This window comes from Schistocerca serialis, unplaced genomic scaffold, assembly GCF_023864345.2.
Source record: "Schistocerca serialis cubense isolate TAMUIC-IGC-003099 unplaced genomic scaffold, iqSchSeri2.2 HiC_scaffold_742, whole genome shotgun sequence".
NCBI classification, from domain to species: domain Eukaryota; kingdom Metazoa; phylum Arthropoda; class Insecta; order Orthoptera; family Acrididae; genus Schistocerca; species Schistocerca serialis.
In genome coordinates, this window is record NW_026048345.1 from 1 (window position 1) to 26,812 (window position 26,812).

At 51.8% G+C, this 26,812-nt stretch overlaps 54 non-coding genes across 54 annotated transcripts; 11 read left to right on the plus strand and 43 right to left on the minus strand.

Annotated features, from left to right (window-relative positions):
- Window positions 1-206: 206 nt before the first annotated feature.
- Window positions 207-277, minus strand: Trnag-gcc (transfer RNA glycine (anticodon GCC)). Its single transcript has one exon. It is a non-coding gene; the product is annotated as a tRNA-Gly (tRNA).
- Window positions 278-613: 336 nt separating this feature from the next.
- Trnag-ucc (transfer RNA glycine (anticodon UCC)) lies at window positions 614-685 on the plus strand. The gene has a single exon. It is a non-coding gene; the product is annotated as a tRNA-Gly (tRNA).
- A 752-nt stretch (window positions 686-1,437) lies between these two features.
- Window positions 1,438-1,511, minus strand: Trnai-aau (transfer RNA isoleucine (anticodon AAU)). The gene has a single exon. It is a non-coding gene; the product is annotated as a tRNA-Ile (tRNA).
- Window positions 1,512-1,767: 256 nt separating this feature from the next.
- On the minus strand, window positions 1,768-1,839 carry Trnae-uuc (transfer RNA glutamic acid (anticodon UUC)). Its single transcript has one exon. It is a non-coding gene; the product is annotated as a tRNA-Glu (tRNA).
- Window positions 1,840-2,295: 456 nt separating this feature from the next.
- On the minus strand, window positions 2,296-2,368 carry Trnam-cau (transfer RNA methionine (anticodon CAU)). The gene has a single exon. It is a non-coding gene; the product is annotated as a tRNA-Met (tRNA).
- A 295-nt stretch (window positions 2,369-2,663) lies between these two features.
- Window positions 2,664-2,734, minus strand: Trnag-gcc (transfer RNA glycine (anticodon GCC)). Its single transcript has one exon. It is a non-coding gene; the product is annotated as a tRNA-Gly (tRNA).
- A 336-nt stretch (window positions 2,735-3,070) lies between these two features.
- Trnag-ucc (transfer RNA glycine (anticodon UCC)) lies at window positions 3,071-3,142 on the plus strand. The gene has a single exon. It is a non-coding gene; the product is annotated as a tRNA-Gly (tRNA).
- Window positions 3,143-3,893: 751 nt separating this feature from the next.
- On the minus strand, window positions 3,894-3,967 carry Trnai-aau (transfer RNA isoleucine (anticodon AAU)). The gene has a single exon. It is a non-coding gene; the product is annotated as a tRNA-Ile (tRNA).
- A 256-nt stretch (window positions 3,968-4,223) lies between these two features.
- On the minus strand, window positions 4,224-4,295 carry Trnae-uuc (transfer RNA glutamic acid (anticodon UUC)). Its single transcript has one exon. It is a non-coding gene; the product is annotated as a tRNA-Glu (tRNA).
- Window positions 4,296-4,751: 456 nt separating this feature from the next.
- Window positions 4,752-4,824, minus strand: Trnam-cau (transfer RNA methionine (anticodon CAU)). Its single transcript has one exon. It is a non-coding gene; the product is annotated as a tRNA-Met (tRNA).
- Window positions 4,825-5,119: 295 nt separating this feature from the next.
- Window positions 5,120-5,190, minus strand: Trnag-gcc (transfer RNA glycine (anticodon GCC)). Its single transcript has one exon. It is a non-coding gene; the product is annotated as a tRNA-Gly (tRNA).
- Window positions 5,191-5,526: 336 nt separating this feature from the next.
- Trnag-ucc (transfer RNA glycine (anticodon UCC)) lies at window positions 5,527-5,598 on the plus strand. The gene has a single exon. It is a non-coding gene; the product is annotated as a tRNA-Gly (tRNA).
- Window positions 5,599-6,350: 752 nt separating this feature from the next.
- Window positions 6,351-6,424, minus strand: Trnai-aau (transfer RNA isoleucine (anticodon AAU)). Its single transcript has one exon. It is a non-coding gene; the product is annotated as a tRNA-Ile (tRNA).
- A 256-nt stretch (window positions 6,425-6,680) lies between these two features.
- Trnae-uuc (transfer RNA glutamic acid (anticodon UUC)) lies at window positions 6,681-6,752 on the minus strand. The gene has a single exon. It is a non-coding gene; the product is annotated as a tRNA-Glu (tRNA).
- Window positions 6,753-7,208: 456 nt separating this feature from the next.
- On the minus strand, window positions 7,209-7,281 carry Trnam-cau (transfer RNA methionine (anticodon CAU)). Its single transcript has one exon. It is a non-coding gene; the product is annotated as a tRNA-Met (tRNA).
- A 295-nt stretch (window positions 7,282-7,576) lies between these two features.
- Trnag-gcc (transfer RNA glycine (anticodon GCC)) lies at window positions 7,577-7,647 on the minus strand. Its single transcript has one exon. It is a non-coding gene; the product is annotated as a tRNA-Gly (tRNA).
- Window positions 7,648-7,983: 336 nt separating this feature from the next.
- Trnag-ucc (transfer RNA glycine (anticodon UCC)) lies at window positions 7,984-8,055 on the plus strand. Its single transcript has one exon. It is a non-coding gene; the product is annotated as a tRNA-Gly (tRNA).
- A 752-nt stretch (window positions 8,056-8,807) lies between these two features.
- Window positions 8,808-8,881, minus strand: Trnai-aau (transfer RNA isoleucine (anticodon AAU)). The gene has a single exon. It is a non-coding gene; the product is annotated as a tRNA-Ile (tRNA).
- A 256-nt stretch (window positions 8,882-9,137) lies between these two features.
- On the minus strand, window positions 9,138-9,209 carry Trnae-uuc (transfer RNA glutamic acid (anticodon UUC)). Its single transcript has one exon. It is a non-coding gene; the product is annotated as a tRNA-Glu (tRNA).
- A 456-nt stretch (window positions 9,210-9,665) lies between these two features.
- Trnam-cau (transfer RNA methionine (anticodon CAU)) lies at window positions 9,666-9,738 on the minus strand. The gene has a single exon. It is a non-coding gene; the product is annotated as a tRNA-Met (tRNA).
- A 295-nt stretch (window positions 9,739-10,033) lies between these two features.
- Trnag-gcc (transfer RNA glycine (anticodon GCC)) lies at window positions 10,034-10,104 on the minus strand. The gene has a single exon. It is a non-coding gene; the product is annotated as a tRNA-Gly (tRNA).
- Window positions 10,105-10,440: 336 nt separating this feature from the next.
- On the plus strand, window positions 10,441-10,512 carry Trnag-ucc (transfer RNA glycine (anticodon UCC)). Its single transcript has one exon. It is a non-coding gene; the product is annotated as a tRNA-Gly (tRNA).
- Window positions 10,513-11,264: 752 nt separating this feature from the next.
- On the minus strand, window positions 11,265-11,338 carry Trnai-aau (transfer RNA isoleucine (anticodon AAU)). The gene has a single exon. It is a non-coding gene; the product is annotated as a tRNA-Ile (tRNA).
- A 256-nt stretch (window positions 11,339-11,594) lies between these two features.
- Window positions 11,595-11,666, minus strand: Trnae-uuc (transfer RNA glutamic acid (anticodon UUC)). Its single transcript has one exon. It is a non-coding gene; the product is annotated as a tRNA-Glu (tRNA).
- A 456-nt stretch (window positions 11,667-12,122) lies between these two features.
- On the minus strand, window positions 12,123-12,195 carry Trnam-cau (transfer RNA methionine (anticodon CAU)). Its single transcript has one exon. It is a non-coding gene; the product is annotated as a tRNA-Met (tRNA).
- A 295-nt stretch (window positions 12,196-12,490) lies between these two features.
- On the minus strand, window positions 12,491-12,561 carry Trnag-gcc (transfer RNA glycine (anticodon GCC)). Its single transcript has one exon. It is a non-coding gene; the product is annotated as a tRNA-Gly (tRNA).
- A 336-nt stretch (window positions 12,562-12,897) lies between these two features.
- Trnag-ucc (transfer RNA glycine (anticodon UCC)) lies at window positions 12,898-12,969 on the plus strand. The gene has a single exon. It is a non-coding gene; the product is annotated as a tRNA-Gly (tRNA).
- A 753-nt stretch (window positions 12,970-13,722) lies between these two features.
- Window positions 13,723-13,796, minus strand: Trnai-aau (transfer RNA isoleucine (anticodon AAU)). Its single transcript has one exon. It is a non-coding gene; the product is annotated as a tRNA-Ile (tRNA).
- Window positions 13,797-14,052: 256 nt separating this feature from the next.
- Window positions 14,053-14,124, minus strand: Trnae-uuc (transfer RNA glutamic acid (anticodon UUC)). Its single transcript has one exon. It is a non-coding gene; the product is annotated as a tRNA-Glu (tRNA).
- Window positions 14,125-14,580: 456 nt separating this feature from the next.
- On the minus strand, window positions 14,581-14,653 carry Trnam-cau (transfer RNA methionine (anticodon CAU)). The gene has a single exon. It is a non-coding gene; the product is annotated as a tRNA-Met (tRNA).
- A 295-nt stretch (window positions 14,654-14,948) lies between these two features.
- On the minus strand, window positions 14,949-15,019 carry Trnag-gcc (transfer RNA glycine (anticodon GCC)). The gene has a single exon. It is a non-coding gene; the product is annotated as a tRNA-Gly (tRNA).
- Window positions 15,020-15,355: 336 nt separating this feature from the next.
- On the plus strand, window positions 15,356-15,427 carry Trnag-ucc (transfer RNA glycine (anticodon UCC)). The gene has a single exon. It is a non-coding gene; the product is annotated as a tRNA-Gly (tRNA).
- A 753-nt stretch (window positions 15,428-16,180) lies between these two features.
- Trnai-aau (transfer RNA isoleucine (anticodon AAU)) lies at window positions 16,181-16,254 on the minus strand. The gene has a single exon. It is a non-coding gene; the product is annotated as a tRNA-Ile (tRNA).
- A 256-nt stretch (window positions 16,255-16,510) lies between these two features.
- On the minus strand, window positions 16,511-16,582 carry Trnae-uuc (transfer RNA glutamic acid (anticodon UUC)). The gene has a single exon. It is a non-coding gene; the product is annotated as a tRNA-Glu (tRNA).
- A 456-nt stretch (window positions 16,583-17,038) lies between these two features.
- Trnam-cau (transfer RNA methionine (anticodon CAU)) lies at window positions 17,039-17,111 on the minus strand. The gene has a single exon. It is a non-coding gene; the product is annotated as a tRNA-Met (tRNA).
- A 295-nt stretch (window positions 17,112-17,406) lies between these two features.
- Trnag-gcc (transfer RNA glycine (anticodon GCC)) lies at window positions 17,407-17,477 on the minus strand. Its single transcript has one exon. It is a non-coding gene; the product is annotated as a tRNA-Gly (tRNA).
- Window positions 17,478-17,813: 336 nt separating this feature from the next.
- Trnag-ucc (transfer RNA glycine (anticodon UCC)) lies at window positions 17,814-17,885 on the plus strand. The gene has a single exon. It is a non-coding gene; the product is annotated as a tRNA-Gly (tRNA).
- Window positions 17,886-18,637: 752 nt separating this feature from the next.
- Window positions 18,638-18,711, minus strand: Trnai-aau (transfer RNA isoleucine (anticodon AAU)). The gene has a single exon. It is a non-coding gene; the product is annotated as a tRNA-Ile (tRNA).
- Window positions 18,712-18,967: 256 nt separating this feature from the next.
- Trnae-uuc (transfer RNA glutamic acid (anticodon UUC)) lies at window positions 18,968-19,039 on the minus strand. The gene has a single exon. It is a non-coding gene; the product is annotated as a tRNA-Glu (tRNA).
- A 456-nt stretch (window positions 19,040-19,495) lies between these two features.
- Window positions 19,496-19,568, minus strand: Trnam-cau (transfer RNA methionine (anticodon CAU)). Its single transcript has one exon. It is a non-coding gene; the product is annotated as a tRNA-Met (tRNA).
- Window positions 19,569-19,863: 295 nt separating this feature from the next.
- Trnag-gcc (transfer RNA glycine (anticodon GCC)) lies at window positions 19,864-19,934 on the minus strand. The gene has a single exon. It is a non-coding gene; the product is annotated as a tRNA-Gly (tRNA).
- Window positions 19,935-20,270: 336 nt separating this feature from the next.
- Trnag-ucc (transfer RNA glycine (anticodon UCC)) lies at window positions 20,271-20,342 on the plus strand. The gene has a single exon. It is a non-coding gene; the product is annotated as a tRNA-Gly (tRNA).
- A 752-nt stretch (window positions 20,343-21,094) lies between these two features.
- Window positions 21,095-21,168, minus strand: Trnai-aau (transfer RNA isoleucine (anticodon AAU)). The gene has a single exon. It is a non-coding gene; the product is annotated as a tRNA-Ile (tRNA).
- Window positions 21,169-21,424: 256 nt separating this feature from the next.
- On the minus strand, window positions 21,425-21,496 carry Trnae-uuc (transfer RNA glutamic acid (anticodon UUC)). The gene has a single exon. It is a non-coding gene; the product is annotated as a tRNA-Glu (tRNA).
- Window positions 21,497-21,952: 456 nt separating this feature from the next.
- Trnam-cau (transfer RNA methionine (anticodon CAU)) lies at window positions 21,953-22,025 on the minus strand. The gene has a single exon. It is a non-coding gene; the product is annotated as a tRNA-Met (tRNA).
- Window positions 22,026-22,320: 295 nt separating this feature from the next.
- On the minus strand, window positions 22,321-22,391 carry Trnag-gcc (transfer RNA glycine (anticodon GCC)). The gene has a single exon. It is a non-coding gene; the product is annotated as a tRNA-Gly (tRNA).
- Window positions 22,392-22,727: 336 nt separating this feature from the next.
- Trnag-ucc (transfer RNA glycine (anticodon UCC)) lies at window positions 22,728-22,799 on the plus strand. The gene has a single exon. It is a non-coding gene; the product is annotated as a tRNA-Gly (tRNA).
- A 752-nt stretch (window positions 22,800-23,551) lies between these two features.
- Trnai-aau (transfer RNA isoleucine (anticodon AAU)) lies at window positions 23,552-23,625 on the minus strand. The gene has a single exon. It is a non-coding gene; the product is annotated as a tRNA-Ile (tRNA).
- Window positions 23,626-23,881: 256 nt separating this feature from the next.
- On the minus strand, window positions 23,882-23,953 carry Trnae-uuc (transfer RNA glutamic acid (anticodon UUC)). The gene has a single exon. It is a non-coding gene; the product is annotated as a tRNA-Glu (tRNA).
- Window positions 23,954-24,409: 456 nt separating this feature from the next.
- On the minus strand, window positions 24,410-24,482 carry Trnam-cau (transfer RNA methionine (anticodon CAU)). Its single transcript has one exon. It is a non-coding gene; the product is annotated as a tRNA-Met (tRNA).
- A 295-nt stretch (window positions 24,483-24,777) lies between these two features.
- Trnag-gcc (transfer RNA glycine (anticodon GCC)) lies at window positions 24,778-24,848 on the minus strand. The gene has a single exon. It is a non-coding gene; the product is annotated as a tRNA-Gly (tRNA).
- Window positions 24,849-25,184: 336 nt separating this feature from the next.
- On the plus strand, window positions 25,185-25,256 carry Trnag-ucc (transfer RNA glycine (anticodon UCC)). Its single transcript has one exon. It is a non-coding gene; the product is annotated as a tRNA-Gly (tRNA).
- Window positions 25,257-26,008: 752 nt separating this feature from the next.
- Trnai-aau (transfer RNA isoleucine (anticodon AAU)) lies at window positions 26,009-26,082 on the minus strand. The gene has a single exon. It is a non-coding gene; the product is annotated as a tRNA-Ile (tRNA).
- A 256-nt stretch (window positions 26,083-26,338) lies between these two features.
- Window positions 26,339-26,410, minus strand: Trnae-uuc (transfer RNA glutamic acid (anticodon UUC)). The gene has a single exon. It is a non-coding gene; the product is annotated as a tRNA-Glu (tRNA).
- Window positions 26,411-26,812: the final 402 nt, after the last annotated feature.

A 26,812-nucleotide genomic window follows, 5' to 3' on the forward strand; every position in this document is an offset into this window, starting at 1 on the left:
TACACGTGCATTCCCGGCGCGACAGGCAACTTGTGATGCTAGGCCGACGCCAGTATGTACAATAGCGCACAACAGTCGAAACGAGCAGTCGTGCGCGCTGCATGTTTGGTTATTCCCACACGGAAATCCCGCGGTTCATTCTCATGGCTCACGCAGTTCGAGTGCGAAAGACACGCAGCACCACTATCGGAGAAAAAACAAAATGATGCATCGGCCGGGAATCGAACCCGGGCCGCCCGCGTGGCAGGCGAGCATTCTACCACTGAACCACCGATGCTCAGCTAGTTCACAGCTTCCTGGTGCTTTCCGCGGCAGACGTCTGAGGGGAAAGTGGGACTGCCGTCCAGCGCCGTCGCATCCTCTCGAGAGAATGCTACACACGCTGAATCCTGAACTGCACTGCACTGCTTAAAAATGACGCCCGAACGCGATCGCCTAAGTACTCTTGCGGCGCACGCACGCGACGACTCTTGCCAAAGGACGCGAAATGTGCGTAGAGACGCTGTCTGGATGCGCTCGCCTACCCCGTAATGCGCCTACAGCTACGACCACCTTGAGCCGCCGCCGACAGGCGGGAAGCAGACACAGCGCGCCGTGCTCGGACGGAAACCGTGCGGTGGTGGTGTAATGGTCAGCATAGTTGCCTTCCAAGCAGTTGATCCAGGTTCGATTCCCGGCCACCGCAGCCGGCTTTTTACTTTTGCGTATGAGTACTTTTGCCACGCGTCTTTAAATTAGTGTTTCTTTCGCCCTCTTACTCGCTGCAGGCCACCCTATAGTGTGTGCGTCGATTCCCCTTGAGTCTCGACTTGTCTCGACTTAGCTCAGCTGACGCGAGAGCTGACGCTCTCCAATCGGCCTATATCAAGAGGACAAGCACGCGAAACGACTGAGAGAGGTATGGCGAGGCGGCCACCACGTTACTTATGCCTCAAGTAAATACCTGCTGCCTGTTATCATGTATTGTCTGATGTTACATGTTCTGTCAGACAAATTCAGTTTTATTACTAGTACATTTCTTTTTTTTTTTTTTTTTTCTTTGTTGAAAATTTTACAACACGCTCCTTCATTTCACTGTGGCCGCACGGCGCGACTTGGCATACCGAGAGGCAAAATGTGGCGCCAGTGCCCTTGACCGAATAGCGCTGCAGCTCCGAAACCGAAGAGGAAAGAGAAATACGAATTGAAACTGTCGGCAGTGCCCTGTGTTCGCAGGCGGTCACCCGCCCAAGCACTGACAACGCCCAGCTTCGCGCAGTAGCGGTGATCGGACGAGGAACTGTGTGTTCACCGTGCTGTGACCAGTGAAGTGTTTTAGCGCGTCCCGACAAGTCGCGTTCTGGTCCCCTATCAGCTCGCACACAATGTGACGATTTCTTTGTTACCATACTTCCCCGCCGAAATCGGCGTTGCCTTTTTGGAAGAGTGAAATCGTAGTGGCCCGTGGGGGGATCGAACCCACGACCTTCGCGTTATTAGCACGACGCTCTAACCGACTGAGCTAACGGGCCTCGGTGCAGAGAGTCTTCCATCGCTTCGCGGGAATTGCTCTGCGTATTGCCATGTAACATTTCTATGGTAGCAGTCCAACAGTGGACCAGCGTCTCTTCTCCCTTTATTCCGCTGCTCGTAGTAATTTCATTGCGTGCCCGTTTCTCTCGACTGTTTTCAGCTGACGTTTATGAACCAGTAGGTATAATGCGAGGAGGACGTGAAACAGCCTTTCGCAGGGTCAAAACTTGTCGTGACTTTTTCCGAAAAATTCCGTTCCGGTACCGGGAATCGAACCCGGGCCTCCTGGGTGAAAGCCAGGTATCCTAGCCACTAGACCACACCGGACGCGCGCATTTTCCTCGGCGTTTACACCCGGTCCAGACGCTTTCCGTGTCGCACTTTCCCTGTTTGCGAGCATCTTTCCGCGCGCCCATGGCGAGGCGCGCATGGCAAAAGTCACAATCCATTGCTTTATGCCTCGTTGTTACAGGGGTAGGAGGAAAAGCAAAGCCGTAAGTAGTAATATTTATTTACTTATTTCGCAAGTAAATACCTGCTGCCTGTCATCATACAGCAGGTCATACATTGTGTGACTTTACACGTTATATCGTACGAAATTCAGTTTTATTACTAGTACTTTTTTTCTTGAAAATTTTACATAAGAACTGCAAGTAGTAATAACGGGAAGTAAACATTATCACGCTGAGTCGTTGAAGCCTTGAGGATAACAAAGCACAAAGTGTTTCGCTCCTTCGCAAACCCCAGAGCCGTCGATTTAGCTGTGGACGAAAGTAAATTAAATGCCCCGGGTGAGGATCGAACTCACGACCTTAAGATTATGAGACTTACGCGCTGCCTACTGCGCTACCGAGGCAGGTGATCGCCACGCCTTCTGGAATCTCGGTAAGTACCAAATACCAGTGGTAGAGAGTCTGCACTTCCTGGCTCATTTTTTTCTGTTGCTACACGTGCATTCCCGGCGCGACAGGCAACTTGTGATGCTAGGCCGACGCCAGTATGTACAATAGCGCACAACAGTCGAAACGAGCAGTCGTGCGCGCTGCATGTTTGGTTATTCCCACACGGAAATCCCGCGGTTCATTCTCATGGCTCACGCAGTTCGAGTGCGAAAGACACGCAGCACCACTATCGGAGAAAAAACAAAATTATGCATCGGCCGGGAATCGAACCCGGGCCGCCCGCGTGGCAGGCGAGCATTCTACCACTGAACCACCGATGCTCAGCTAGTTCACAGCTTCCTGGTGCTTTCCGCGGCAGACGTCTGAGGGGAAAGTGGGACTGCCGTCCAGCGCCGTCGCATCCTCTCGAGAGAATGCTACACACGCTGAATCCTGAACTGCACTGCACTGCTTAAAAATGACGCCCGAACGCGATCGCCTAAGTACTCTTGCGGCGCACGCACGCGACGACTCTTGCCAAAGGACGCGAAATGTGCGTAGAGACGCTGTCTGGATGCGCTCGCCTACCCCGTAATGCGCCTACAGCTACGACCACCTTGAGCCGCCGCCGACAGGCGGGAAGCAGACACAGCGCGCCGTGCGCGGACGGAAACCGTGCGGTGGTGGTGTAATGGTCAGCATAGTTGCCTTCCAAGCAGTTGATCCAGGTTCGATTCCCGGCCACCGCAGCCGGCTTTTTACTTTTGCGTATGAGTACTTTTGCCACGCGTCTTTAAATTAGTGTTTCTTTCGCCCTCTTACTCGCTGCAGGCCACCCTATAGTGTGTGCGTCGATTCCCCTTGAGTCTCGACTTGTCTCGACTTAGCTCAGCTGACGCGAGAGCTGACGCTCTCCAATCGGCCTATATCAAGAGGACAAGTACGCGAAACGACTGAGAGAGGTATGGCGAGGCGGCCACCACGTTACTTATGCCTCAAGTAAATACCTGCTGCCTGTTATCATGTATTGTTTGATGTTACATGTTCTGTCAGACAAATTCAGTTTTATTACTAGTACATTTCTTTTTTTTTTTTTTTTTCTTTGTTGAAAATTTTACAACACGCTCCTTCATTTCACTGTGGCCGCACGGCGCGACTTGGCATACCGAGAGGCAAAATGTGGCGCCAGTGCCCTTGACCGAATAGCGCTGCAGCTCCGAAACCGAAGAGGAAAGAGAAATACGAATTGAAACTGTCGGCAGTGCCCTGTGTTCGCAGGCGGTCACCCGCCCAAGCACTGACAACGCCCAGCTTCGCGCAGTAGCGGTGATCGGACGAGGAACTGTGTGTTCACCGTGCTGTGACCAGTGAAGTGTTTTAGCGCGTCCCGACAAGTCGCGTTCTGGTCCCCTATCAGCTCGCACACAATGTGACGATTTCTTTGTTACCATACTTCCCCGCCGAAATCGGCGTTGCCTTTTTGGAAGAGTGAAATCGTAGTGGCCCGTGGGGGGATCGAACCCACGACCTTCGCGTTATTAGCACGACGCTCTAACCGACTGAGCTAACGGGCCTCGGTGCAGAGAGTCTTCCATCGCTTCGCGGGAATTGCTCTGCGTATTGCCATGTAACATTTCTATGGTAGCAGTCCAACAGTGGACCAGCGTCTCTTCTCCCTTTATTCCGCTGCTCGTAGTAATTTCATTGCGTGCCCGTTTCTCTCGACTGTTTTCAGCTGACGTTTATGAACCAGTAGGTATAATGCGAGGAGGACGTGAAACAGCCTTTCGCAGGGTCAAAACTTGTCGTGACTTTTTCCGAAAAATTCCGTTCCGGTACCGGGAATCGAACCCGGGCCTCCTGGGTGAAAGCCAGGTATCCTAGCCACTAGACCACACCGGACGCGCGCATTTTCCTCGGCGTTTACACCCGGTCTAGACGCTTTCCGTGTCGCACTTTCCCTGTTTGCGAGCATCTTTCCGCGCGCCCATGGCGAGGCGCGCATGGCAAAAGTCACAATCCATTGCTTTATGCCTCGTTGTTACAGGGGTAGGAGGAAAAGCAAAGCCGTAAGTAGTAATATTTATTTACTTATTTCGCAAGTAAATACCTGCTGCCTGTCATCATACAGCAGGTCATACATTGTGTGACTTTACACGTTATATCGTACGAAATTCAGTTTTATTACTAGTACTTTTTTTCTTGAAAATTTTACATAAGAACTGCAAGTAGTAATAACGGGAAGTAAACATTATCACGCTGAGTCGTTGAAGCCTTGAGGATAACAAAGCACAAAGTGTTTCGCTCCTTCGCAAACCCCAGAGCCGTCGATTTAGCTGTGGACGAAAGTAAATTAAATGCCCCGGGTGAGGATCGAACTCACGACCTTAAGATTATGAGACTTACGCGCTGCCTACTGCGCTACCGAGGCAGGTGATCGCCACGCCTTCTGGAATCTCGGTAAGTACCAAATACCAGTGGTAGAGAGTCTGCACTTCCTGGCTCATTTTTTTCTGTTGCTACACGTGCATTCCCGGCGCGACAGGCAACTTGTGATGCTAGGCCGACGCCAGTATGTACAATAGCGCACAACAGTCGAAACGAGCAGTCGTGCGCGCTGCATGTTTGGTTATTCCCACACGGAAATCCCGCGGTTCATTCTCATGGCTCACGCAGTTCGAGTGCGAAAGACACGCAGCACCACTATCGGAGAAAAAACAAAATGATGCATCGGCCGGGAATCGAACCCGGGCCGCCCGCGTGGCAGGCGAGCATTCTACCACTGAACCACCGATGCTCAGCTAGTTCACAGCTTCCTGGTGCTTTCCGCGGCAGACGTCTGAGGGGAAAGTGGGACTGCCGTCCAGCGCCGTCGCATCCTCTCGAGAGAATGCTACACACGCTGAATCCTGAACTGCACTGCACTGCTTAAAAATGACGCCCGAACGCGATCGCCTAAGTACTCTTGCGGCGCACGCACGCGACGACTCTTGCCAAAGGACGCGAAATGTGCGTAGAGACGCTGTCTGGATGCGCTCGCCTACCCCGTAATGCGCCTACAGCTACGACCACCTTGAGCCGCCGCCGACAGGCGGGAAGCAGACACAGCGCGCCGTGCGCGGACGGAAACCGTGCGGTGGTGGTGTAATGGTCAGCATAGTTGCCTTCCAAGCAGTTGATCCAGGTTCGATTCCCGGCCACCGCAGCCGGCTTTTTACTTTTGCGTATGAGTACTTTTGCCACGCGTCTTTAAATTAGTGTTTCTTTCGCCCTCTTACTCGCTGCAGGCCACCCTATAGTGTGTGCGTCGATTCCCCTTGAGTCTCGACTTGTCTCGACTTAGCTCAGCTGACGCGAGAGCTGACGCTCTCCAATCGGCCTATATCAAGAGGACAAGCACGCGAAACGACTGAGAGAGGTATGGCGAGGCGGCCACCACGTTACTTATGCCTCAAGTAAATACCTGCTGCCTGTTATCATGTATTGTCTGATGTTACATGTTCTGTCAGACAAATTCAGTTTTATTACTAGTACATTTCTTTTTTTTTTTTTTTTTTCTTTGTTGAAAATTTTACAACACGCTCCTTCATTTCACTGTGGCCGCACGGCGCGACTTGGCATACCGAGAGGCAAAATGTGGCGCCAGTGCCCTTGACCGAATAGCGCTGCAGCTCCGAAACCGAAGAGGAAAGAGAAATACGAATTGAAACTGTCGGCAGTGCCCTGTGTTCGCAGGCGGTCACCCGCCCAAGCACTGACAACGCCCAGCTTCGCGCAGTAGCGGTGATCGGACGAGGAACTGTGTGTTCACCGTGCTGTGACCAGTGAAGTGTTTTAGCGCGTCCCGACAAGTCGCGTTCTGGTCCCCTATCAGCTCGCACACAATGTGACGATTTCTTTGTTACCATACTTCCCCGCCGAAATCGGCGTTGCCTTTTTGGAAGAGTGAAATCGTAGTGGCCCGTGGGGGGATCGAACCCACGACCTTCGCGTTATTAGCACGACGCTCTAACCGACTGAGCTAACGGGCCTCGGTGCAGAGAGTCTTCCATCGCTTCGCGGGAATTGCTCTGCGTATTGCCATGTAACATTTCTATGGTAGCAGTCCAACAGTGGACCAGCGTCTCTTCTCCCTTTATTCCGCTGCTCGTAGTAATTTCATTGCGTGCCCGTTTCTCTCGACTGTTTTCAGCTGACGTTTATGAACCAGTAGGTATAATGCGAGGAGGACGTGAAACAGCCTTTCGCAGGGTCAAAACTTGTCGTGACTTTTTCCGAAAAATTCCGTTCCGGTACCGGGAATCGAACCCGGGCCTCCTGGGTGAAAGCCAGGTATCCTAGCCACTAGACCACACCGGACGCGCGCATTTTCCTCGGCGTTTACACCCGGTCCAGACGCTTTCCGTGTCGCACTTTCCCTGTTTGCGAGCATCTTTCCGCGCGCCCATGGCGAGGCGCGCATGGCAAAAGTCACAATCCATTGCTTTATGCCTCGTTGTTACAGGGGTAGGAGGAAAAGCAAAGCCGTAAGTAGTAATATTTATTTACTTATTTCGCAAGTAAATACCTGCTGCCTGTCATCATACAGCAGGTCATACATTGTGTGACTTTACACGTTATATCGTACGAAATTCAGTTTTATTACTAGTACTTTTTTTCTTGAAAATTTTACATAAGAACTGCAAGTAGTAATAACGGGAAGTAAACATTATCACGCTGAGTCGTTGAAGCCTTGAGGATAACAAAGCACAAAGTGTTTCGCTCCTTCGCAAACCCCAGAGCCGTCGATTTAGCTGTGGACGAAAGTAAATTAAATGCCCCGGGTGAGGATCGAACTCACGACCTTAAGATTATGAGACTTACGCGCTGCCTACTGCGCTACCGAGGCAGGTGATCGCCACGCCTTCTGGAATCTCGGTAAGTACCAAATACCAGTGGTAGAGAGTCTGCACTTCCTGGCTCATTTTTTTCTGTTGCTACACGTGCATTCCCGGCGCGACAGGCAACTTGTGATGCTAGGCCGACGCCAGTATGTACAATAGCGCACAACAGTCGAAACGAGCAGTCGTGCGCGCTGCATGTTTGGTTATTCCCACACGGAAATCCCGCGGTTCATTCTCATGGCTCACGCAGTTCGAGTGCGAAAGACACGCAGCACCACTATCGGAGAAAAAACAAAATGATGCATCGGCCGGGAATCGAACCCGGGCCGCCCGCGTGGCAGGCGAGCATTCTACCACTGAACCACCGATGCTCAGCTAGTTCACAGCTTCCTGGTGCTTTCCGCGGCAGACGTCTGAGGGGAAAGTGGGACTGCCGTCCAGCGCCGTCGCATCCTCTCGAGAGAATGCTACACACGCTGAATCCTGAACTGCACTGCACTGCTTAAAAATGACGCCCGAACGCGATCGCCTAAGTACTCTTGCGGCGCACGCACGCGACGACTCTTGCCAAAGGACGCGAAATGTGCGTAGAGACGCTGTCTGGATGCGCTCGCCTACCCCGTAATGCGCCTACAGCTACGACCACCTTGAGCCGCCGCCGACAGGCGGGAAGCAGACACAGCGCGCCGTGCGCGGCCGGAAACCGTGCGGTGGTGGTGTAATGGTCAGCATAGTTGCCTTCCAAGCAGTTGATCCAGGTTCGATTCCCGGCCACCGCAGCCGGCTTTTTACTTTTGCGTATGAGTACTTTTGCCACGCGTCTTTAAATTAGTGTTTCTTTCGCCCTCTTACTCGCTGCAGGCCACCCTATAGTGTGTGCGTCGATTCCCCTTGAGTCTCGACTTGTCTCGACTTAGCTCAGCTGACGCGAGAGCTGACGCTCTCCAATCGGCCTATATCAAGAGGACAAGCACGCGAAACGACTGAGAGAGGTATGGCGAGGCGGCCACCACGTTACTTATGCCTCAAGTAAATACCTGCTGCCTGTTATCATGTATTGTCTGATGTTACATGTTCTGTCAGACAAATTCAGTTTTATTACTAGTACATTTCTTTTTTTTTTTTTTTTTTCTTTGTTGAAAATTTTACAACACGCTCCTTCATTTCACTGTGGCCGCACGGCGCGACTTGGCATACCGAGAGGCAAAATGTGGCGCCAGTGCCCTTGACCGAATAGCGCTGCAGCTCCGAAACCGAAGAGGAAAGAGAAATACGAATTGAAACTGTCGGCAGTGCCCTGTGTTCGCAGGCGGTCACCCGCCCAAGCACTGACAACGCCCAGCTTCGCGCAGTAGCGGTGATCGGACGAGGAACTGTGTGTTCACCGTGCTGTGACCAGTGAAGTGTTTTAGCGCGTCCCGACAAGTCGCGTTCTGGTCCCCTATCAGCTCGCACACAATGTGACGATTTCTTTGTTACCATACTTCCCCGCCGAAATCGGCGTTGCCTTTTTGGAAGAGTGAAATCGTAGTGGCCCGTGGGGGGATCGAACCCACGACCTTCGCGTTATTAGCACGACGCTCTAACCGACTGAGCTAACGGGCCTCGGTGCAGAGAGTATTCCATCGCTTCGCGGGAATTGCTCTGCGTATTGCCATGTAACATTTCTATGGTAGCAGTCCAACAGTGGACCAGCGTCTCTTCTCCCTTTATTCCGCTGCTCGTAGTAATTTCATTGCGTGCCCGTTTCTCTCGACTGTTTTCAGCTGACGTTTATGAACCAGTAGGTATAATGCGAGGAGGACGTGAAACAGCCTTTCGCAGGGTCAAAACTTGTCGTGACTTTTTCCGAAAAATTCCGTTCCGGTACCGGGAATCGAACCCGGGCCTCCTGGGTGAAAGCCAGGTATCCTAGCCACTAGACCACACCGGACGCGCGCATTTTCCTCGGCGTTTACACCCGGTCCAGACGCTTTCCGTGTCGCACTTTCCCTGTTTGCGAGCATCTTTCCGCGCGCCCATGGCGAGGCGCGCATGGCAAAAGTCACAATCCATTGCTTTATGCCTCGTTGTTACAGGGGTAGGAGGAAAAGCAAAGCCGTAAGTAGTAATATTTATTTACTTATTTCGCAAGTAAATACCTGCTGCCTGTCATCATACAGCAGGTCATACATTGTGTGACTTTACACGTTATATCGTACGAAATTCAGTTTTATTACTAGTACTTTTTTTCTTGAAAATTTTACATAAGAACTGCAAGTAGTAATAACGGGAAGTAAACATTATCACGCTGAGTCGTTGAAGCCTTGAGGATAACAAAGCACAAAGTGTTTCGCTCCTTCGCAAACCCCAGAGCCGTCGATTTAGCTGTGGACGAAAGTAAATTAAATGCCCCGGGTGAGGATCGAACTCACGATCTTAAGATTATGAGACTTACGCGCTGCCTACTGCGCTACCGAGGCAGGTGATCGCCACGCTTTCTGGAATCTCGGTAAGTACCAAATACCAGTGGTAGAGAGTCTGCACTTCCTGGCTCATTTTTTTCTGTTGCTACACGTGCATTCCCGGCGCGACAGGCAACTTGTGATGCTAGGCCGACGCCAGTATGTACAATAGCGCACAACAGTCGAAACGAGCAGTCGTGCGCGCTGCATGTTTGGTTATTCCCACACGGAAATCCCGCGGTTCATTCTCATGGCTCACGCAGTTCGAGTGCGAAAGACACGCAGCACCACTATCGGAGAAAAAACAAAATGATGCATCGGCCGGGAATCGAACCCGGGCCGCCCGCGTGGCAGGCGAGCATTCTACCACTGAACCACCGATGCTCAGCTAGTTCACAGCTTCCTGGTGCTTTCCGCGGCAGACGTCTGAGGGGAAAGTGGGACTGCCGTCCAGCGCCGTCGCATCCTCTCGAGAGAATGCTACACACGCTGAATCCTGAACTGCACTGCACTGCTTAAAAATGACGCCCGAACGCGATCGCCTAAGTACTCTTGCGGCGCACGCACGCGACGACTCTTGCCAAAGGACGCGAAATGTGCGTAGAGACGCTGTCTGGATGCGCTCGCCTACCCCGTAATGCGCCTACAGCTACGACCACCTTGAGCCGCCGCCGACAGGCGGGAAGCAGACACAGCGCGCCGTGCTCGGACGGAAACCGTGCGGTGGTGGTGTAATGGTCAGCATAGTTGCCTTCCAAGCAGTTGATCCAGGTTCGATTCCCGGCCACCGCAGCCGGCTTTTTACTTTTGCGTATGAGTACTTTTGCCACGCGTCTTTAAATTAGTGTTTCTTTCGCCCTCTTACTCGCTGCAGGCCACCCTATAGTGTGTGCGTCGATTCCCCTTGAGTCTCGACTTGTCTCGACTTAGCTCAGCTGACGCGAGAGCTGACGCTCTCCAATCGGCCTATATCAAGAGGACAAGCACGCGAAACGACTGAGAGAGGTATGGCGAGGCGGCCACCACGTTACTTATGCCTCAAGTAAATACCTGCTGCCTGTTATCATGTATTGTCTGATGTTACATGTTCTGTCAGACAAATTCAGTTTTATTACTAGTACATTTCTTTTTTTTTTTTTTTTTTCTTTGTTGAAAATTTTACAACACGCTCCTTCATTTCACTGTGGCCGCACGGCGCGACTTGGCATACCGAGAGGCAAAATGTGGCGCCAGTGCCCTTGACCGAATAGCGCTGCAGCTCCGAAACCGAAGAGGAAAGAGAAATACGAATTGAAACTGTCGGCAGTGCCCTGTGTTCGCAGGCGGTCACCCGCCCAAGCACTGACAACGCCCAGCTTCGCGCAGTAGCGGTGATCGGACGAGGAACTGTGTGTTCACCGTGCTGTGACCAGTGAAGTGTTTTAGCGCGTCCCGACAAGTCGCGTTCTGGTCCCCTATCAGCTCGCACACAATGTGACGATTTCTTTGTTACCATACTTCCCCGCCGAAATCGGCGTTGCCTTTTTGGAAGAGTGAAATCGTAGTGGCCCGTGGGGGGATCGAACCCACGACCTTCGCGTTATTAGCACGACGCTCTAACCGACTGAGCTAACGGGCCTCGGTGCAGAGAGTATTCCATCGCTTCGCGGGAATTGCTCTGCGTATTGCCATGTAACATTTCTATGGTAGCAGTCCAACAGTGGACCAGCGTCTCTTCTCCCTTTATTCCGCTGCTCGTAGTAATTTCATTGCGTGCCCGTTTCTCTCGACTGTTTTCAGCTGACGTTTATGAACCAGTAGGTATAATGCGAGGAGGACGTGAAACAGCCTTTCGCAGGGTCAAAACTTGTCGTGACTTTTTCCGAAAAATTCCGTTCCGGTACCGGGAATCGAACCCGGGCCTCCTGGGTGAAAGCCAGGTATCCTAGCCACTAGACCACACCGGACGCGCGCATTTTCCTCGGCGTTTACACCCGGTCCAGACGCTTTCCGTGTCGCACTTTCCCTGTTTGCGAGCATCTTTCCGCGCGCCCATGGCGAGGCGCGCATGGCAAAAGTCACAATCCATTGCTTTATGCCTCGTTGTTACAGGGGTAGGAGGAAAAGCAAAGCCGTAAGTAGTAATATTTATTTACTTATTTCGCAAGTAAATACCTGCTGCCTGTCATCATACAGCAGGTCATACATTGTGTGACTTTACACGTTATATCGTACGAAATTCAGTTTTATTACTAGTACTTTTTTTCTTGAAAATTTTACATAAGAACTGCAAGTAGTAATAACGGGAAGTAAACATTATCACGCTGAGTCGTTGAAGCCTTGAGGATAACAAAGCACAAAGTGTTTCGCTCCTTCGCAAACCCCAGAGCCGTCGATTTAGCTGTGGACGAAAGTAAATTAAATGCCCCGGGTGAGGATCGAACTCACGATCTTAAGATTATGAGACTTACGCGCTGCCTACTGCGCTACCGAGGCAGGTGATCGCCACGCTTTCTGGAATCTCGGTAAGTACCAAATACCAGTGGTAGAGAGTCTGCACTTCCTGGCTCATTTTTTTCTGTTGCTACACGTGCATTCCCGGCGCGACAGGCAACTTGTGATGCTAGGCCGACGCCAGTATGTACAATAGCGCACAACAGTCGAAACGAGCAGTCGTGCGCGCTGCATGTTTGGTTATTCCCACACGGAAATCCCGCGGTTCATTCTCATGGCTCACGCAGTTCGAGTGCGAAAGACACGCAGCACCACTATCGGAGAAAAAACAAAATGATGCATCGGCCGGGAATCGAACCCGGGCCGCCCGCGTGGCAGGCGAGCATTCTACCACTGAACCACCGATGCTCAGCTAGTTCACAGCTTCCTGGTGCTTTCCGCGGCAGACGTCTGAGGGGAAAGTGGGACTGCCGTCCAGCGCCGTCGCATCCTCTCGAGAGAATGCTACACACGCTGAATCCTGAACTGCACTGCACTGCTTAAAAATGACGCCCGAACGCGATCGCCTAAGTACTCTTGCGGCGCACGCACGCGACGACTCTTGCCAAAGGACGCGAAATGTGCGTAGAGACGCTGTCTGGATGCGCTCGCCTACCCCGTAATGCGCCTACAGCTACGACCACCTTGAGCCGCCGCCGACAGGCGGGAAGCAGACACAGCGCGCCGTGCGCGGACGGAAACCGTGCGGTGGTGGTGTAATGGTCAGCATAGTTGCCTTCCAAGCAGTTGATCCAGGTTCGATTCCCGGCCACCGCAGCCGGCTTTTTACTTTTGCGTATGAGTACTTTTGCCACGCGTCTTTAAATTAGTGTTTCTTTCGCCCTCTTACTCGCTGCAGGCCACCCTATAGTGTGTGCGTCGATTCCCCTTGAGTCTCGACTTGTCTCGACTTAGCTCAGCTGACGCGAGAGCTGACGCTCTCCAATCGGCCTATATCAAGAGGACAAGCACGCGAAACGACTGAGAGAGGTATGGCGAGGCGGCCACCACGTTACTTATGCCTCAAGTAAATACCTGCTGCCTGTTATCATGTATTGTCTGATGTTACATGTTCTGTCAGACAAATTCAGTTTTATTACTAGTACATTTCTTTTTTTTTTTTTTTTTTTCTTTGTTGAAAATTTTACAACACGCTCCTTCATTTCACTGTGGCCGCACGGCGCGACTTGGCATACCGAGAGGCAAAATGTGGCGCCAGTGCCCTTGACCGAATAGCGCTGCAGCTCCGAAACCGAAGAGGAAAGAGAAATACGAATTGAAACTGTCGGCAGTGCCCTGTGTTCGCAGGCGGTCACCCGCCCAAGCACTGACAACGCCCAGCTTCGCGCAGTAGCGGTGATCGGACGAGGAACTGTGTGTTCACCGTGCTGTGACCAGTGAAGTGTTTTAGCGCGTCCCGACAAGTCGCGTTCTGGTCCCCTATCAGCTCGCACACAATGTGACGATTTCTTTGTTACCATACTTCCCCGCCGAAATCGGCGTTGCCTTTTTGGAAGAGTGAAATCGTAGTGGCCCGTGGGGGGATCGAACCCACGACCTTCGCGTTATTAGCACGACGCTCTAACCGACTGAGCTAACGGGCCTCGGTGCAGAGAGTCTTCCATCGCTTCGCGGGAATTGCTCTGCGTATTGCCATGTAACATTTCTATGGTAGCAGTCCAACAGTGGACCAGCGTCTCTTCTCCCTTTATTCCGCTGCTCGTAGTAATTTCATTGCGTGCCCGTTTCTCTCGACTGTTTTCAGCTGACGTTTATGAACCAGTAGGTATAATGCGAGGAGGACGTGAAACAGCCTTTCGCAGGGTCAAAACTTGTCGTGACTTTTTCCGAAAAATTCCGTTCCGGTACCGGGAATCGAACCCGGGCCTCCTGGGTGAAAGCCAGGTATCCTAGCCACTAGACCACACCGGACGCGCGCATTTTCCTCGGCGTTTACACCCGGTCCAGACGCTTTCCGTGTCGCACTTTCCCTGTTTGCGAGCATCTTTCCGCGCGCCCATGGCGAGGCGCGCATGGCAAAAGTCACAATCCATTGCTTTATGCCTCGTTGTTACAGGGGTAGGAGGAAAAGCAAAGCCGTAAGTAGTAATATTTATTTACTTATTTCGCAAGTAAATACCTGCTGCCTGTCATCATACAGCAGGTCATACATTGTGTGACTTTACACGTTATATCGTACGAAATTCAGTTTTATTACTAGTACTTTTTTTCTTGAAAATTTTACATAAGAACTGCAAGTAGTAATAACGGGAAGTAAACATTATCACGCTGAGTCGTTGAAGCCTTGAGGATAACAAAGCACAAAGTGTTTCGCTCCTTCGCAAACCCCAGAGCCGTCGATTTAGCTGTGGACGAAAGTAAATTAAATGCCCCGGGTGAGGATCGAACTCACGACCTTAAGATTATGAGACTTACGCGCTGCCTACTGCGCTACCGAGGCAGGTGATCGCCACGCCTTCTGGAATCTCGGTAAGTACCAAATACCAGTGGTAGAGAGTCTGCACTTCCTGGCTCATTTTTTTCTGTTGCTACACGTGCATTCCCGGCGCGACAGGCAACTTGTGATGCTAGGCCGACGCCAGTATGTACAATAGCGCACAACAGTCGAAACGAGCAGTCGTGCGCGCTGCATGTTTGGTTATTCCCACACGGAAATCCCGCGGTTCATTCTCATGGCTCACGCAGTTCGAGTGCGAAAGACACGCAGCACCACTATCGGAGAAAAAACAAAATGATGCATCGGCCGGGAATCGAACCCGGGCCGCCCGCGTGGCAGGCGAGCATTCTACCACTGAACCACCGATGCTCAGCTAGTTCACAGCTTCCTGGTGCTTTCCGCGGCAGACGTCTGAGGGGAAAGTGGGACTGCCGTCCAGCGCCGTCGCATCCTCTCGAGAGAATGCTACACACGCTGAATCCTGAACTGCACTGCACTGCTTAAAAATGACGCCCGAACGCGATCGCCTAAGTACTCTTGCGGCGCACGCACGCGACGACTCTTGCCAAAGGACGCGAAATGTGCGTAGAGACGCTGTCTGGATGCGCTCGCCTACCCCGTAATGCGCCTACAGCTACGACCACCTTGAGCCGCCGCCGACAGGCGGGAAGCAGACACAGCGCGCCGTGCGCGGACGGAAACCGTGCGGTGGTGGTGTAATGGTCAGCATAGTTGCCTTCCAAGCAGTTGATCCAGGTTCGATTCCCGGCCACCGCAGCCGGCTTTTTACTTTTGCGTATGAGTACTTTTGCCACGCGTCTTTAAATTAATGTTTCTTTCGCCCTCTTACTCGCTGCAGGCCACCCTATAGTGTGTGCGTCGATTCCCCTTGAGTCTCGACTTGTCTCGACTTAGCTCAGCTGACGCGAGAGCTGACGCTCTCCAATCGGCCTATATCAAGAGGACAAGCACGCGAAACGACTGAGAGAGGTATGGCGAGGCGGCCACCACGTTACTTATGCCTCAAGTAAATACCTGCTGCCTGTTATCATGTATTGTCTGATGTTACATGTTCTGTCAGACAAATTCAGTTTTATTACTAGTACATTTCTTTTTTTTTTTTTTTTTTTCTTTGTTGAAAATTTTACAACACGCTCCTTCATTTCACTGTGGCCGCACGGCGCGACTTGGCATACCGAGAGGCAAAATGTGGCGCCAGTGCCCTTGACCGAATAGCGCTGCAGCTCCGAAACCGAAGAGGAAAGAGAAATACGAATTGAAACTGTCGGCAGTGCCCTGTGTTCGCAGGCGGTCACCCGCCCAAGCACTGACAACGCCCAGCTTCGCGCAGTAGCGGTGATCGGACGAGGAACTGTGTGTTCACCGTGCTGTGACCAGTGAAGTGTTTTAGCGCGTCCCGACAAGTCGCGTTCTGGTCCCCTATCAGCTCGCACACAATGTGACGATTTCTTTGTTACCATACTTCCCCGCCGAAATCGGCGTTGCCTTTTTGGAAGAGTGAAATCGTAGTGGCCCGTGGGGGGATCGAACCCACGACCTTCGCGTTATTAGCACGACGCTCTAACCGACTGAGCTAACGGGCCTCGGTGCAGAGAGTCTTCCATCGCTTCGCGGGAATTGCTCTGCGTATTGCCATGTAACATTTCTATGGTAGCAGTCCAACAGTGGACCAGCGTCTCTTCTCCCTTTATTCCGCTGCTCGTAGTAATTTCATTGCGTGCCCGTTTCTCTCGACTGTTTTCAGCTGACGTTTATGAACCAGTAGGTATAATGCGAGGAGGACGTGAAACAGCCTTTCGCAGGGTCAAAACTTGTCGTGACTTTTTCCGAAAAATTCCGTTCCGGTACCGGGAATCGAACCCGGGCCTCCTGGGTGAAAGCCAGGTATCCTAGCCACTAGACCACACCGGACGCGCGCATTTTCCTCGGCGTTTACACCCGGTCCAGACGCTTTCCGTGTCGCACTTTCCCTGTTTGCGAGCATCTTTCCGCGCGCCCATGGCGAGGCGCGCATGGCAAAAGTCACAATCCATTGCTTTATGCCTCGTTGTTACAGGGGTAGGAGGAAAAGCAAAGCCGTAAGTAGTAATATTTATTTACTTATTTCGCAAGTAAATACCTGCTGCCTGTCATCATACAGCAGGTCATACATTGTGTGACTTTACACGTTATATCGTACGAAATTCAGTTTTATTACTAGTACTTTTTTTCTTGAAAATTTTACATAAGAACTGCAAGTAGTAATAACGGGAAGTAAACATTATCACGCTGAGTCGTTGAAGCCTTGAGGATAACAAAGCACAAAGTGTTTCGCTCCTTCGCAAACCCCAGAGCCGTCGATTTAGCTGTGGACGAAAGTAAATTAAATGCCCCGGGTGAGGATCGAACTCACGACCTTAAGATTATGAGACTTACGCGCTGCCTACTGCGCTACCGAGGCAGGTGATCGCCACGCCTTCTGGAATCTCGGTAAGTACCAAATACCAGTGGTAGAGAGTCTGCACTTCCTGGCTCATTTTTTTCTGTTGCTACACGTGCATTCCCGGCGCGACAGGCAACTTGTGATGCTAGGCCGACGCCAGTATGTACAATAGCGCACAACAGTCGAAACGAGCAGTCGTGCGCGCTGCATGTTTGGTTATTCCCACACGGAAATCCCGCGGTTCATTCTCATGGCTCACGCAGTTCGAGTGCGAAAGACACGCAGCACCACTATCGGAGAAAAAACAAAATGATGCATCGGCCGGGAATCGAACCCGGGCCGCCCGCGTGGCAGGCGAGCATTCTACCACTGAACCACCGATGCTCAGCTAGTTCACAGCTTCCTGGTGCTTTCCGCGGCAGACGTCTGAGGGGAAAGTGGGACTGCCGTCCAGCGCCGTCGCATCCTCTCGAGAGAATGCTACACACGCTGAATCCTGAACTGCACTGCACTGCTTAAAAATGACGCCCGAACGCGATCGCCTAAGTACTCTTGCGGCGCACGCACGCGACGACTCTTGCCAAAGGACGCGAAATGTGCGTAGAGACGCTGTCTGGATGCGCTCGCCTACCCCGTAATGCGCCTACAGCTACGACCACCTTGAGCCGCCGCCGACAGGCGGGAAGCAGACACAGCGCGCCGTGCGCGGCCGGAAACCGTGCGGTGGTGGTGTAATGGTCAGCATAGTTGCCTTCCAAGCAGTTGATCCGGGTTCGATTCCCGGCCACCGCAGCCGGCTTTTTACTTTTGCGTATGAGTACTTTTGCCACGCGTCTTTAAATTAATGTTTCTTTCGCCCTCTTACTCGCTGCAGGCCACCCTATAGTGTGTGCGTCGATTCCCCTTGAGTCTCGACTTGTCTCGACTTAGCTCAGCTGACGCGAGAGCTGACGCTCTCCAATCGGCCTATATCAAGAGGACAAGTACGCGAAACGACTGAGAGAGGTATGGCGAGGCGGCCACCACGTTACTTATGCCTCAAGTAAATACCTGCTGCCTGTTATCATGTATTGTCTGATGTTACATGTTCTGTCAGACAAATTCAGTTTTATTACTAGTACATTTCTTTTTTTTTTTTTTTTTTCTTTGTTGAAAATTTTACAACACGCTCCTTCATTTCACTGTGGCCGCACGGCGCGACTTGGCATACCGAGAGGCAAAATGTGGCGCCAGTGCCCTTGACCGAATAGCGCTGCAGCTCCGAAACCGAAGAGGAAAGAGAAATACGAATTGAAACTGTCGGCAGTGCCCTGTGTTCGCAGGCGGTCACCCGCCCAAGCACTGACAACGCCCAGCTTCGCGCAGTAGCGGTGATCGGACGAGGAACTGTGTGTTCACCGTGCTGTGACCAGTGAAGTGTTTTAGCGCGTCCCGACAAGTCGCGTTCTGGTCCCCTATCAGCTCGCACACAATGTGACGATTTCTTTGTTACCATACTTCCCCGCCGAAATCGGCGTTGCCTTTTTGGAAGAGTGAAATCGTAGTGGCCCGTGGGGGGATCGAACCCACGACCTTCGCGTTATTAGCACGACGCTCTAACCGACTGAGCTAACGGGCCTCGGTGCAGAGAGTCTTCCATCGCTTCGCGGGAATTGCTCTGCGTATTGCCATGTAACATTTCTATGGTAGCAGTCCAACAGTGGACCAGCGTCTCTTCTCCCTTTATTCCGCTGCTCGTAGTAATTTCATTGCGTGCCCGTTTCTCTCGACTGTTTTCAGCTGACGTTTATGAACCAGTAGGTATAATGCGAGGAGGACGTGAAACAGCCTTTCGCAGGGTCAAAACTTGTCGTGACTTTTTCCGAAAAATTCCGTTCCGGTACCGGGAATCGAACCCGGGCCTCCTGGGTGAAAGCCAGGTATCCTAGCCACTAGACCACACCGGACGCGCGCATTTTCCTCGGCGTTTACACCCGGTCCAGACGCTTTCCGTGTCGCACTTTCCCTGTTTGCGAGCATCTTTCCGCGCGCCCATGGCGAGGCGCGCATGGCAAAAGTCACAATCCATTGCTTTATGCCTCGTTGTTACAGGGGTAGGAGGAAAAGCAAAGCCGTAAGTAGTAATATTTATTTACTTATTTCGCAAGTAAATACCTGCTGCCTGTCATCATACAGCAGGTCATACATTGTGTGACTTTACACGTTATATCGTACGAAATTCAGTTTTATTACTAGTACTTTTTTTCTTGAAAATTTTACATAAGAACTGCAAGTAGTAATAACGGGAAGTAAACATTATCACGCTGAGTCGTTGAAGCCTTGAGGATAACAAAGCACAAAGTGTTTCGCTCCTTCGCAAACCCCAGAGCCGTCGATTTAGCTGTGGACGAAAGTAAATTAAATGCCCCGGGTGAGGATCGAACTCACGACCTTAAGATTATGAGACTTACGCGCTGCCTACTGCGCTACCGAGGCAGGTGATCGCCACGCCTTCTGGAATCTCGGTAAGTACCAAATACCAGTGGTAGAGAGTCTGCACTTCCTGGCTCATTTTTTTCTGTTGCTACACGTGCATTCCCGGCGCGACAGGCAACTTGTGATGCTAGGCCGACGCCAGTATGTACAATAGCGCACAACAGTCGAAACGAGCAGTCGTGCGCGCTGCATGTTTGGTTATTCCCACACGGAAATCCCGCGGTTCATTCTCATGGCTCACGCAGTTCGAGTGCGAAAGACACGCAGCACCACTATCGGAGAAAAAACAAAATGATGCATCGGCCGGGAATCGAACCCGGGCCGCCCGCGTGGCAGGCGAGCATTCTACCACTGAACCACCGATGCTCAGCTAGTTCACAGCTTCCTGGTGCTTTCCGCGGCAGACGTCTGAGGGGAAAGTGGGACTGCCGTCCAGCGCCGTCGCATCCTCTCGAGAGAATGCTACACACGCTGAATCCTGAACTGCACTGCACTGCTTAAAAATGACGCCCGAACGCGATCGCCTAAGTACTCTTGCGGCGCACGCACGCGACGACTCTTGCCAAAGGACGCGAAATGTGCGTAGAGACGCTGTCTGGATGCGCTCGCCTACCCCGTAATGCGCCTACAGCTACGACCACCTTGAGCCGCCGCCGACAGGCGGGAAGCAGACACAGCGCGCCGTGCGCGGACGGAAACCGTGCGGTGGTGGTGTAATGGTCAGCATAGTTGCCTTCCAAGCAGTTGATCCAGGTTCGATTCCCGGCCACCGCAGCCGGCTTTTTACTTTTGCGTATGAGTACTTTTGCCACGCGTCTTTAAATTAGTGTTTCTTTCGCCCTCTTACTCGCTGCAGGCCACCCTATAGTGTGTGCGTCGATTCCCCTTGAGTCTCGACTTGTCTCGACTTAGCTCAGCTGACGCGAGAGCTGACGCTCTCCAATCGGCCTATATCAAGAGGACAAGCACGCGAAACGACTGAGAGAGGTATGGCGAGGCGGCCACCACGTTACTTATGCCTCAAGTAAATACCTGCTGCCTGTTATCATGTATTGTCTGATGTTACATGTTCTGTCAGACAAATTCAGTTTTATTACTAGTACATTTCTTTTTTTTTTTTTTTTTTCTTTGTTGAAAATTTTACAACACGCTCCTTCATTTCACTGTGGCCGCACGGCGCGACTTGGCATACCGAGAGGCAAAATGTGGCGCCAGTGCCCTTGACCGAATAGCGCTGCAGCTCCGAAACCGAAGAGGAAAGAGAAATACGAATTGAAACTGTCGGCAGTGCCCTGTGTTCGCAGGCGGTCACCCGCCCAAGCACTGACAACGCCCAGCTTCGCGCAGTAGCGGTGATCGGACGAGGAACTGTGTGTTCACCGTGCTGTGACCAGTGAAGTGTTTTAGCGCGTCCCGACAAGTCGCGTTCTGGTCCCCTATCAGCTCGCACACAATGTGACGATTTCTTTGTTACCATACTTCCCCGCCGAAATCGGCGTTGCCTTTTTGGAAGAGTGAAATCGTAGTGGCCCGTGGGGGGATCGAACCCACGACCTTCGCGTTATTAGCACGACGCTCTAACCGACTGAGCTAACGGGCCTCGGTGCAGAGAGTCTTCCATCGCTTCGCGGGAATTGCTCTGCGTATTGCCATGTAACATTTCTATGGTAGCAGTCCAACAGTGGACCAGCGTCTCTTCTCCCTTTATTCCGCTGCTCGTAGTAATTTCATTGCGTGCCCGTTTCTCTCGACTGTTTTCAGCTGACGTTTATGAACCAGTAGGTATAATGCGAGGAGGACGTGAAACAGCCTTTCGCAGGGTCAAAACTTGTCGTGACTTTTTCCGAAAAATTCCGTTCCGGTACCGGGAATCGAACCCGGGCCTCCTGGGTGAAAGCCAGGTATCCTAGCCACTAGACCACACCGGACGCGCGCATTTTCCTCGGCGTTTACACCCGGTCCAGACGCTTTCCGTGTCGCACTTTCCCTGTTTGCGAGCATCTTTCCGCGCGCCCATGGCGAGGCGCGCATGGCAAAAGTCACAATCCATTGCTTTATGCCTCGTTGTTACAGGGGTAGGAGGAAAAGCAAAGCCGTAAGTAGTAATATTTATTTACTTATTTCGCAAGTAAATACCTGCTGCCTGTCATCATACAGCAGGTCATACATTGTGTGACTTTACACGTTATATCGTACGAAATTCAGTTTTATTACTAGTACTTTTTTTCTTGAAAATTTTACATAAGAACTGCAAGTAGTAATAACGGGAAGTAAACATTATCACGCTGAGTCGTTGAAGCCTTGAGGATAACAAAGCACAAAGTGTTTCGCTCCTTCGCAAACCCCAGAGCCGTCGATTTAGCTGTGGACGAAAGTAAATTAAATGCCCCGGGTGAGGATCGAACTCACGACCTTAAGATTATGAGACTTACGCGCTGCCTACTGCGCTACCGAGGCAGGTGATCGCCACGCCTTCTGGAATCTCGGTAAGTACCAAATACCAATGGTAGAGAGTCTGCACTTCCTGGCTCATTTTTTTCTGTTGCTACACGTGCATTCCCGGCGCGACAGGCAACTTGTGATGCTAGGCCGACGCCAGTATGTACAATAGCGCACAACAGTCGAAACGAGCAGTCGTGCGCGCTGCATGTTTGGTTATTCCCACACGGAAATCCCGCGGTTCATTCTCATGGCTCACGCAGTTCGAGTGCGAAAGACACGCAGCACCACTATCGGAGAAAAAACAAAATGATGCATCGGCCGGGAATCGAACCCGGGCCGCCCGCGTGGCAGGCGAGCATTCTACCACTGAACCACCGATGCTCAGCTAGTTCACAGCTTCCTGGTGCTTTCCGCGGCAGACGTCTGAGGGGAAAGTGGGACTGCCGTCCAGCGCCGTCGCATCCTCTCGAGAGAATGCTACACACGCTGAATCCTGAACTGCACTGCACTGCTTAAAAATGACGCCCGAACGCGATCGCCTAAGTACTCTTGTGGCGCACGCACGCGACGACTCTTGCCAAAGGACGCGAAATGTGCGTAGAGACGCTGTCTGGATGCGCTCGCCTACCCCGTAATGCGCCTACAGCTACGACCACCTTGAGCCGCCGCCGACAGGCGGGAAGCAGACACAGCGCGCCGTGCGCGGACGGAAACCGTGCGGTGGTGGTGTAATGGTCAGCATAGTTGCCTTCCAAGCAGTTGATCCAGGTTCGATTCCCGGCCACCGCAGCCGGCTTTTTACTTTTGCGTATGAGTACTTTTGCCACGCGTCTTTAAATTAGTGTTTCTTTCGCCCTCTTACTCGCTGCAGGCCACCCTATAGTGTGTGCGTCGATTCCCGTTTGAGTCTCGACTTGTCTCGACTTAGCTCAGCTGACGCGAGAGCTGACGCTCTCCAATCGGCCTATATCAAGAGGACAAGCACGCGAAACGACTGAGAGAGGTATGGCGAGGCGGCCACCACGTTACTTATGCCTCAAGTAAATACCTGCTGCCTGTTATCATGTATTGTCTGATGTTACATGTTCTGTCAGACAAATTCAGTTTTATTACTAGTACATTTCTTTTTTTTTTTTTTTTTCTTTGTTGAAAATTTTACAACACGCTCCTTCATTTCACTGTGGCCGCACGGCGCGACTTGGCATACCGAGAGGCAAAATGTGGCGCCAGTGCCCTTGACCGAATAGCGCTGCAGCTCCGAAACCGAAGAGGAAAGAGAAATACGAATTGAAACTGTCGGCAGTGCCCTGTGTTCGCAGGCGGTCACCCGCCCAAGCACTGACAACGCCCAGCTTCGCGCAGTAGCGGTGATCGGACGAGGAACTGTGTGTTCACCGTGCTGTGACCAGTGAAGTGTTTTAGCGCGTCCCGACAAGTCGCGTTCTGGTCCCCTATCAGCTCGCACACAATGTGACGATTTCTTTGTTACCATACTTCCCCGCCGAAATCGGCGTTGCCTTTTTGGAAGAGTGAAATCGTAGTGGCCCGTGGGGGGATCGAACCCACGACCTTCGCGTTATTAGCACGACGCTCTAACCGACTGAGCTAACGGGCCTCGGTGCAGAGAGTCTTCCATCGCTTCGCGGGAATTGCTCTGCGTATTGCCATGTAACATTTCTATGGTAGCAGTCCAACAGTGGACCAGCGTCTCTTCTCCCTTTATTCCGCTGCTCGTAGTAATTTCATTGCGTGCCCGTTTCTCTCGACTGTTTTCAGCTGACGTTTATGAACCAGTAGGTATAATGCGAGGAGGACGTGAAACAGCCTTTCGCAGGGTCAAAACTTGTCGTGACTTTTTCCGAAAAATTCCGTTCCGGTACCGGGAATCGAACCCGGGCCTCCTGGGTGAAAGCCAGGTATCCTAGCCACTAGACCACACCGGACGCGCGCATTTTCCTCGGCGTTTACACCCGGTCCAGACGCTTTCCGTGTCGCACTTTCCCTGTTTGCGAGCATCTTTCCGCGCGCCCATGGCGAGGCGCGCATGGCAAAAGTCACAATCCATTGCTTTATGCCTCGTTGTTACAGGGGTAGGAGGAAAAGCAAAGCCGTAAGTAGTAATATTTATTTACTTATTTCGCAAGTAAATACCTGCTGCCTGTCATCATACAGCAGGTCATACATTGTGTGACTTTACACGTTATATCGTACGAAATTCAGTTTTATTACTAGTACTTTTTTTCTTGAAAATTTTACATAAGAACTGCAAGTAGTAATAACGGGAAGTAAACATTATCACGCTGAGTCGTTGAAGCCTTGAGGATAACAAAGCACAAAGTGTTTCGCTCCTTCGCAAACCCCAGAGCCGTCGATTTAGCTGTGGACGAAAGTAAATTAAATGCCCCGGGTGAGGATCGAACTCACGACCTTAAGATTATGAGACTTACGCGCTGCCTACTGCGCTACCGAGGCAGGTGATCGCCACGCCTTCTGGAATCTCGGTAAGTACCAAATACCAGTGGTAGAGAGTCTGCACTTCCTGGCTCATTTTTTTCTGTTGCTACACGTGCATTCCCGGCGCGACAGGCAACTTGTGATGCTAGGCCGACGCCAGTATGTACAATAGCGCACAACAGTCGAAACGAGCAGTCGTGCGCGCTGCATGTTTGGTTATTCCCACACGGAAATCCCGCGGTTCATTCTCATGGCTCACGCAGTTCGAGTGCGAAAGACACGCAGCACCACTATCGGAGAAAAAACAAAATGATGCATCGGCCGGGAATCGAACCCGGGCCGCCCGCGTGGCAGGCGAGCATTCTACCACTGAACCACCGATGCTCAGCTAGTTCACAGCTTCCTGGTGCTTTCCGCGGCAGACGTCTGAGGGGAAAGTGGGACTGCCGTCCAGCGCCGTCGCATCCTCTCGAGAGAATGCTACACACGCTGAATCCTGAACTGCACTGCACTGCTTAAAAATGACGCCCGAACGCGATCGCCTAAGTACTCTTGTGGCGCACGCACGCGACGACTCTTGCCAAAGGACGCGAAATGTGCGTAGAGACGCTGTCTGGATGCGCTCGCCTACCCCGTAATGCGCCTACAGCTACGACCACCTTGAGCCGCCGCCGACAGGCGGGAAGCAGACACAGCGCGCCGTGCGCGGACGGAAACCGTGCGGTGGTGGTGTAATGGTCAGCATAGTTGCCTTCCAAGCAGTTGATCCAGGTTCGATTCCCGGCCACCGCAGCCGGCTTTTTACTTTTGCGTATGAGTACTTTTGCCACGCGTCTTTAAATTAGTGTTTCTTTCGCCCTCTTACTCGCTGCAGGCCACCCTATAGTGTGTGCGTCGATTCCCGTTTGAGTCTCGACTTGTCTCGACTTAGCTCAGCTGACGCGAGAGCTGACGCTCTCCAATCGGCCTATATCAAGAGGACAAGCACGCGAAACGACTGAGAGAGGTATGGCGAGGCGGCCACCACGTTACTTATGCCTCAAGTAAATACCTGCTGCCTGTTATCATGTATTGTCTGATGTTACATGTTCTGTCAGACAAATTCAGTTTTATTACTAGTACATTTCTTTTTTTTTTTTTTTTTCTTTGTTGAAAATTTTACAACACGCTCCTTCATTTCACTGTGGCCGCACGGCGCGACTTGGCATACCGAGAGGCAAAATGTGGCGCCAGTGCCCTTGACCGAATAGCGCTGCAGCTCCGAAACCGAAGAGGAAAGAGAAATACGAATTGAAACTGTCGGCAGTGCCCTGTGTTCGCAGGCGGTCACCCGCCCAAGCACTGACAACGCCCAGCTTCGCGCAGTAGCGGTGATCGGACGAGGAACTGTGTGTTCACCGTGCTGTGACCAGTGAAGTGTTTTAGCGCGTCCCGACAAGTCGCGTTCTGGTCCCCTATCAGCTCGCACACAATGTGACGATTTCTTTGTTACCATACTTCCCCGCCGAAATCGGCGTTGCCTTTTTGGAAGAGTGAAATCGTAGTGGCCCGTGGGGGGATCGAACCCACGACCTTCGCGTTATTAGCACGACGCTCTAACCGACTGAGCTAACGGGCCTCGGTGCAGAGAGTCTTCCATCGCTTCGCGGGAATTGCTCTGCGTATTGCCATGTAACATTTCTATGGTAGCAGTCCAACAGTGGACCAGCGTCTCTTCTCCCTTTATTCCGCTGCTCGTAGTAATTTCATTGCGTGCCCGTTTCTCTCGACTGTTTTCAGCTGACGTTTATGAACCAGTAGGTATAATGCGAGGAGGACGTGAAACAGCCTTTCGCAGGGTCAAAACTTGTCGTGACTTTTTCCGAAAAATTCCGTTCCGGTACCGGGAATCGAACCCGGGCCTCCTGGGTGAAAGCCAGGTATCCTAGCCACTAGACCACACCGGACGCGCGCATTTTCCTCGGCGTTTACACCCGGTCCAGACGCTTTCCGTGTCGCACTTTCCCTGTTTGCGAGCATCTTTCCGCGCGCCCATGGCGAGGCGCGCATGGCAAAAGTCACAATCCATTGCTTTATGCCTCGTTGTTACAGGGGTAGGAGGAAAAGCAAAGCCGTAAGTAGTAATATTTATTTACTTATTTCGCAAGTAAATACCTGCTGCCTGTCATCATACAGCAGGTCATACATTGTGTGACTTTACACGTTATATCGTACGAAATTCAGTTTTATTACTAGTACTTTTTTTCTTGAAAATTTTACATAAGAACTGCAAGTAGTAATAACGGGAAGTAAACATTATCACGCTGAGTCGTTGAAGCCTTGAGGATAACAAAGCACAAAGTGTTTCG